Consider the following 8,395-nt stretch of genomic DNA (forward strand, 5'->3'; position numbering starts at 1 on the left):
AGGTTCGATCCCTGGTCAGGGTACTAAGATCCCACATGCCATGGGGCAGCAAAGCCAATGAGCCAGAACTACTGAGTACAAGCACTCTAGGGCCATGAGGAGAGATCCCACATGACACAGTGAAACTCCCTTGTGGGGCAACAAGATCCAGAGCAGCCAAATATAAATAAATATTTTTTAAAATAAAGAGATATGAGATGTTTGCTGGTGTGGCCCGAGGAGGGCATGGTAAGCCCCAGACAGAACCAACTACAGAGGGTTTGGGGGGAGGGGTCGTCAAGCCATGGGGTGATGGAAGTGAAGTGCATAAGGTCAGTGGGAAGAAAGGACCACGATGTGGAAGAACGATGGACAGAGAGAGGGTGTCTGTATTATTAATCCCTCTTTTACATAAGAAAAAACTTGGACCCAAAGAGGTAGTCATTTAACCATGTTTCCTAGAACTGCATGACCTCCGGAAATGGGACGCTCAGGGCTAAGATAGAAGACAGGACTTAGCTTCGACCAGAAGAGAACAACAGGCCTCCAAGTTCTCCATGTGGGACTGACAAGCACTAGCTTGGACATTGTGTAGCAGCTTCTTAGTCTCTGTAACAGAGTAATTAGAGAGTAATAGAGTAAATAAAGCCCCAGGGAGTTAAAGAACTACTGAACTGATCCTAGCCACAAGGACGTGACAATGAGGCCCAAACTATTAATATGTGAGCTTCTAGCAGGAAACTTAAAGATGCAAAGGAATAGAGAATCAAGCCAAACGGACGAATACAAACCAGGGTATTTATTAACTCATGAACAGAAATGTTGAAGGGGTGTCCTTCAGGCATAGCTGGGTCCAGGTGTTAGGGGAAGCACACTGATTGAAACCGCCCACCCTGGCCAGGCACCATAGTAACCATTTGCTTGAGTTGTTTTATGACAGGAGATCCTGATAAGGAATATGGAACTAATAAGCCACCACCAACCAGAAGAGTTCGGGAAAGGTCGAAAGGAGACACTGCGTGTCCGTCCACTTCCCAGAATCCCTCTCACTAGCATCCATGTTGGCTGAGCGATGCGTGCACCACCAGGAAAGACCCTGAATTAGAATGATTGGCCAAAGACCACCCGGAAACTAATCCCATCACCATAAAACCCGAGACTGTGAGCCACGTGGCAGAGCTGTTCTCCTGGGTTCCCTTACCCTACTGCTCTCCACCTGGGTGCCCTTTCCAATAAAATCTCTTGCTTTGTCAGCACGTGTCTTCTCGGACAATTCTTTTCCCAGTGTTAGACAAGAGCCCACTCTTGAGACCCTGTAAGGGGGTGGGGGCCTCCCCCTTCCTACAACAACTGGCAACCATGAAGGGACACCCCCATTTTTACTGGGGCTGACATCCAGACCACTCGGGGTACCCCAGGACCAGCTCGCCTGCCGACGGATCTGACCCAGCGGCCGCAATTGGGACTCGTTTGTCCCTAGTCTCCTCCTGACGTGGACAACTGGCCAGGGTGCCCCGACCGGGTAAGGAACAACAGATTTTGTTGACCCCTTTTATCTCACCCCTCCTTTCAACCTATCCTATCCCATCCTATTTTTCCTGTCCCCCGGTCCTGGATGCAAGAATCTGGTCAAAGGGCCTCCGCCTGAGCTGATTGGAGACTGATCACCTCCTCTTGGCAGAGAACTTGAATTTTGGTTCTGGTAGGGCCAAGTTCCAGTCCTCCCTTCTCTGGAGGCCCAGGGAAAAGTCCCATAATGCCTGGGTATCTGCAGGTGGCAGGAGACGTCTGTAAGTCCACCCCTTTTTTTTCTTCTTTCTCTCCCCGACTGTTAGACATTTTGTCTCTTCCTACTCCTTCTCTCAACCTGGCCTCTTTTCCTCTCTTTGAAGACCCAAGTTATTTCCATTTACTCTGTCAATACTTGGACCTGAAGTTCTGGGTTTTTGCAAGAGACTTTCTGAGAGGCTATGCTCTCTGCTCCCTGTCAATTGTGCTTTCTGTTCTTGGGGAGACAATCGGGGTTAGAAGCCCTCCATCAGGTGCTGTTTCTCTAAATTCAGCCATTTAATTGAGCATTTGGCTGAGTGTGTCCACGTGGAAGTGATTGACAGGGTTCAGTATAGTCGCACCTGATCTTGGGTGAAAATGAACACCCTAGACACATCCTTAGGGGTTAATTCTTCGGGCCCAGTCCTACAGCCCCTTGATTGTGCTTACTACTGAACATTTCCTTTGGCGCATATACAATCAGCCAATTTGGGACCAGGAGAGAGCTTACAATCTCTCTAGGGTTAGATATAGGGGCATCCACCCCAATACTGGTCCCCTGGGAACGAGATATAAACTATACCATCGCTAAAATGGGAAATAAGCCTAGCTTCCCTTTAGACACCCCGCTGGGTTATCTTTTGGCCCACTGGGAGGGATACCAACTGGAAGGGCTAAAAAAGAAAAAACTTATCAAATACTGTACTCAATACTGGCCTACTTACTCCCTGGGAGGAGGGGGAAAATGGCCCCAGTTGGGATCACTTGGATACACCACCATTCAGTCTATACCGCAAACGCTAGGGTAAATACAAGGAGGTTCCCTACGTCCAGGCCTTTATGGCCCTCTACCAGGATTCCGAAAAAAAGGGAAAATATAAGCTTGAGGACTTTGATAAATGCTCTTCCAAAATCCTTTTAGCAAGATCTGAAACAAATCTCCTTGACCATCTCTTGACCTCCTCTGCTTCAGCAGAGGTCATGGGAAAGGAGGCTCAGACACGCCCGGAAGTCTCGAGCCTGGACCCGGAAGTAAGGCGGTTAGACCCAGAAGTCACGAGGCTGGGCCCGGAAGTTATGAGATCTGAAGGGAAGTCACTCACAATCGCCTCGGCTCCTCCTCCATATGCCCCCTCCCCCATGGGGTTACAATCAGGAAGTAAGCTTTGTCCTCCACAGAAGGAAAAGTCATCCTCAGACAAAATCTGCCCTCTAAGAGAGATATCAGATGTGGAGGGGGCAATCATGCACGTTCATGTTCCGTTCTCTATGCAAGACATTACTCAGTGCAAGGAACAATTGGGCTCATATTCTGAGAACCCCCCAAAATTTAAGGATTAATTTGAGCGTTTTAGCCTTAACTTCTCCCTCATCTGGAGGGATATAATGGTCATCCTCACCTGGTGTTGTAATGATGAGGAAAAAGTTCGAATCCTAGATCAGGCTAGAAAAGTGGCTGATGAAAGACAGCGGGTAGATGTCAGTTTGGCCTCTGCCGAAGAGGCAATCCCCTCTACAGAGCCAGACTGTGATCCTAATACAAGGGCAGGAAAGGAATCCTTAAGACACCTCATTACTTGCCTACTACAGGGAATGACCCAGGGTGTCCAAAAGGTTGTTAATTATAATAAGATAAAAGAGGTTACACAGGAAGAAAATGAAAATCCAGCTCTTTTTTTGGGGCAGATTCACAGAAGCCTTTAAAAACTTTACCAAGACAGATCTAAAAAGTATGGAAGGAAGAGTCCTGTTGGCCCATTCCTTCATGACCCAGGCAGCCCCAGACATAAGGAGAAAATTACAAAAACTAGGAAAAGGACCAGAGACCCCAATTTCCGATTTGGTGGAGGAGGCAAATAGGGTGTTTTTGAACAGGGACTGGGAGGAGGAAGCAAAAAGGGAGCAAAAGGAAACCCGAAAAGATAGGAGAATAGAGAGGCAGACCCAGGCCTTGGCCCAACAACAGGCTAAGATCCTGGCCTTGATTCATCCTGCCACTATGCGAAAGTCCGGGGAGAGCAAAGAAGAAAAAAGGATCTTAACAATCCACCGCGGCTGAGACGCACCCAGTGTATCTAGTGCAAAGAGGGTGGGCATTGGAAAAGGGAGTGCCCATATTGCCCTAAGGGAAGGCGTATGGAGACCCCTACACCTGCTCCCTCTGTGTTAGTCCTGGGCCACCGGGACTGATGGTGCCCAGCGGCTCGAGAAACCCCCGCAAATGGTGAGGTCCAGATCACTCCTCTCGACTGCTGGGTGACTCTACAAACAGAAGGTAAGGATGTGAACTTTCTTTTAGACACGGGGGCTGCCTTCTCTGTTCTTCCTTTCCGCTTAGGACCTTTAGACTCCCAGACTAAAACGGTGATAGGGGTAGATGGAAAACCCCAAAGCCGAAATTTTACTAAGCCCCTCCATTGTAAGGTGGGCAATTGGCAAGGAACCCACCCCTTCTTATACATCCCTGGTACTGGGGAGAGACCTTCTTTGCCCCCTCTGGACCAGAGTGACTTGGGGAAAGCTAAAAGTCGATAATTTCCTTTGCGTAGTGTCTGAATGTTTACGGTCAGATGTAGAAAAGGAGGAGTCTGTCCCTTTCTTAGATGATGTCAATTCCCAGGTGTGGGATGTCTCCAGCCCTGGTCTAGCCATAAATGTTCCACCGGTAAAGATTCTTCTGAGGCCAAATGCTCCTACCCCTGGAAAAGACAATATCCCGTAAAACCAGAAGCTCTTGAGGGTCTTAGACCATTAATTAACAAATACCGAGATACGGGAATTCTAATTACCTGTGAGTCTCCCTACAATACTCCAATCTTGCCTGTTAAAAAAACAGATGGATCTTATCAATTCGTCCAGGATCTAAGAGCTGTTCTCCTGGGTTCCCTTATCCTACTGCTCTCCACCCGGGTGCCCTTTCCAATAAAAGCTCTTGCTTTGTCAGGACGTGTCTCCTCGGACAATTCTTTTCCGAGTGTTAGACAAGAGCCCACTCTTGGGGCCCTGTAGGGGGCCCTCCCCCTTCCTACAACACAGGGGCTCAAATGACATCTTCAGTATGGAAACTCTGTCTACCTCTCAGCTCTACCAGCAGGCTTCTCTGTGTGGTGCCAAGATATCCCCAGCTTTAGTCCAGCTGAAAGCCCCAAGGTTACACGTCATTGGCCTAGCATTGGTCACATGTCCATCTGGAATCAGTCCCTGTGGCTAGACAGATGGAATGTGATGATTGGTGGGGAACATAACCACCACTCTTGTAAATGACCCACAGGCCTTATCTTCCTGCAACAAACCCCCTTCTCTGCACTGTGCCGTGCCCAGCCCGGTTCAGCCCATCCCAGCTCTGCCCTGCCCAAGAGGAAGTTCTACAGGGGTGGTAAAGGAGTATGGTCTACCAATGTGGAGCCTGGCAGAATCAAAATGCATGTAGGATTGTGTCTGTATGTGTGGGGATGTTTGCATGAGGAGGGGGTGTTGGTGTCTCTTGGTTTTCCTGGGGCTGTGATCTCAGAGTAAGGACGACTGTGGAATCAGGGGGACAAAAGATAGCTGCAGGAACACCGTGGGAGCTAGGGCAGCAATCTGATCTCATATTGTTTTTCAACATTTTTTTTTAATTAAAAAATTATTTATTTATTATTTGGCTGTGCCAGGTCTCAGGGGCAGTACTCAAGATCTCTAGCTGCAGCATACAGGATCCTTTAGTTGTGGCATGTGGGATCAAGTTCCCCAGCCAGGGATTGAATCCTGGCCCCCTGCCCTGGGAGCATAGAATCTTAGGCACTGGACCACCAGGAAAGTCTTGATCTGGTGTCATTTTGGGTTGGGGGGAAGAGGGGCAGGGTTGATGTGGGAGGGAGAAAGAAACGGATGGAAAATGTAGTTCCCGATGAGAAGAGAAAAAGGAGGGGTCTTAACTCAGTACCAGTTAATGATCCCAAGGCATACCTTGGGCCTGCCCCTCCTCATCCTCTAATGGCATCCAGTCTTAACTCACAGGCTAAGGCCAAACTCCTCAATCAGCCTTCATCTGATTGATAAGCCCCTCAGGATCTGGACCCAATCCATAAAACTAACTGGTACGTAACCAGGCCTTATGGCTGCCTGGAATAAAATACTACATTTCCCAGGCTCCCTTGCAGGTAGACAAGGCCTTGCTGTCCTACTGTACTCAGTCCTGTCTGACTTTGCGACCCCATGGACTGCAGTCAGCCAGGCTCCTCTGCCCATGGGATTTTCCAGGCAAGAATACTGGAGTGGGTTGCCATTTCCTCCTCCACGGGATCTTCCCAACCAGGGATCAAACCCGTGTCTCTTGCATCTCCTGCATTGGCAGGTGGTTATTAACCACTGCCACCTGGGAAGCCCTAGATATGGCCATATGACTATGTAAGCAGGAGTGATATGTATAACTTTGAGGAAAGGAGGGTGCCTTATTTTCTGATGGAACATAGACGTGATGGCTGGAATGCCATCAGCTATCTCGGGCCATGACACTGCCTTGGGACTAGAAGCCTCGAATGGTGGAGCAACAAGATATTGTAGAAGGAAACTGAATCTCACATACCATGGAAGACTGTGCTGTCCATGAATTGACCAATGTTTTAATCCCCTCCTATTGGCCCTGTTGCAGAAAGAGGGATCACATGCCCTAAATAGTGCAAACACATGAGAGCCCAACACATGATACCCAACAGGATAGATGAGGTCATCCTCAGTTAATTGGTCACACACACTCACGGGCCGGAAGTGGAGGAAGACACTGAGCCACCAGGTGGGGGTGCACTCAGGAGCAGAGTCAAGAAGCAGGGGCTGCAAGGAGACAACCTTGGTAGTGACAGAAGAGTGGGCTAACCTCTGGTTCCCTTTTGAGGATGTGATTGGCTTGTCTGAATAATTTCTGACTTCCGGAGAGGTAAAACGCCTTAGGTCAAGGACCAGATGGGGGACGGCTGCTCTGGCTGATAGAGAAACGAGTCAGGTGGTTGGGGTGGGGGTGCATATCTGACAAAAGTGGAGAAATTTACACTGAAGTCCTAGAGGGGGGGCCCTGTGAGGGTCAAGGAGGTCAAAACAGCCCATGGAATTTCAGGCCTTTCCACCTAAGCAACACCAGTTATCTTGACCAGGAGGGAAAAATAGATATCTCTCTTGGTTAGCCATTTTTATTTTGGATTTTAAATTTTCTTTATATTTCTAATTTTTATTTTTTCTCCCTCCCAACCCCCCACCCCTTTTGGCAGGGAGGAAGGGACGCAACCTGCGATTTGCGGCATCTTAGGTCTCCGACCAGGGATGGAGTCTGCACTACCTGCAGTGGAAGTGCAGAGTCCTAACCACTGGACCACCAGGGTCTAACATTTCCTCTGAGGTTCTACGTTGGTTGCATTTCACAAGTTTTTATATGTAATGTTTTTATTATCATTTAGCTTTGTGTTCTTGAAATTCCATATATATGTGTGTGTGTATATATATTTTTTTGTTTGTTTGTTTGTTTCACAGGTGACTTAGAATTGTGTCCCCTACCCACCTACCCATCCTTTTTTTAAAAAAATATTTATTTATTTGGCTGCACAGCATGTGGAACCTTAATTCCCAACTGGGGCTTGAACTTGCACCCCTGCACTGGAAGTACAGCATCTTAACCACTGGACTGCCAGGGAAGTCCCCCCACCCACACTTTTACTAACTGAACCGAATCCTAGTGGACACAGGAGATATCCACAGAGGTGAGAATTGGAGACATAGCATGGATGCTGTTCGCCAAGAAGAACACGTAGAAGGAGAAGAGAAGGGAGTCAAAGGGAGGACCTTGAAGGATGCTTAGGTTTGAGGTGTGGGTGAAAGAGAAGCCCTTGACGGCCATGGAGAAGGAGGGTCAGAAAGGAACTGAAAGTATCTGGTAAAACGGAAGATGTTGGACTTCCCTGATGGTCCAGTGATAAAAGAATCTGCCTGCCAATGCAGGGGACATGGGTTCGATCCCTGGTCCAGGAAGATCCCACTTGCTGTGGGGTAATGAAGCCTGTGCTCTAGGGCCCGAGAGCCACAATTACCGCACCCACGTGCCACAACTACTGAAGCCTGTGTACCCTAAAGCCCATGCTCTCCAACAAGAGGAGCCCCCACAGTGAGAAGCCCATGGAATGTAACTAGAGAAAGCCTGAGTGCAGCAATGAAGACCCAGCACAAAGATAAATAATGTAATTAATTAATTAAAAAAAAAACCTGAAGATGTGCCTGCTGTGTACTGGTTGGTGATGGTTCATTGTATGTGTCAAATATAAAATCACATGATAACATTTTATTGGGTCACGGGACACCCAGATTAAATATTCTTCCTGCGCACATCTGTGAGGGTGTTTCCAGAGGACATTAGTGTTGGAATCAGTGGACTCAGTAAACCTGATGACCCTCCCCACTGTGCCTGGGCATCATTCAATCTACAGCACCCCTGAGCAGAACAAAAGATGGAGGAAGGAGACAATCATGCCTTTTCTCTCATCCTGCCTGCTTGAGCTAGGACATTGGTCTTCTCTTGCCCCAGGACTGGGAGGCGCGCCATCAGCTTCCCTAGTCCTCAGGACTCAAGCTGGAATAACGCCACCAGCTTTCCTGGGTCCTCAGCTTCCAGACCGCAGCTTGG

General features: G+C 48.4%; 1 long non-coding RNA gene across 2 annotated transcripts; it reads left to right on the forward strand.

The window, feature by feature from the left end:
• The first annotated feature begins 1,122 nt into the window (after window positions 1–1,122).
• On the forward strand, window positions 1,123–7,786 carry LOC102410066. Of its 2 annotated transcripts, none has more exons than XR_003111539.3 (4): window positions 1,123–1,501; window positions 5,021–5,189; window positions 6,993–7,155; window positions 7,252–7,786. It is a non-coding gene; the product is annotated as an uncharacterized LOC102410066 (long non-coding RNA). The 2 variants fall into 2 exon arrangements; XR_329472.4 differs by having other exon boundaries at window positions 5,021–5,175.
• Window positions 7,787–8,395: the final 609 nt, after the last annotated feature.

Source organism: Bubalus bubalis, chromosome 9, assembly GCF_019923935.1.
Source record: "Bubalus bubalis isolate 160015118507 breed Murrah chromosome 9, NDDB_SH_1, whole genome shotgun sequence".
Classification (NCBI taxonomy): Eukaryota; Metazoa; Chordata; class Mammalia; order Artiodactyla; family Bovidae; genus Bubalus; species Bubalus bubalis.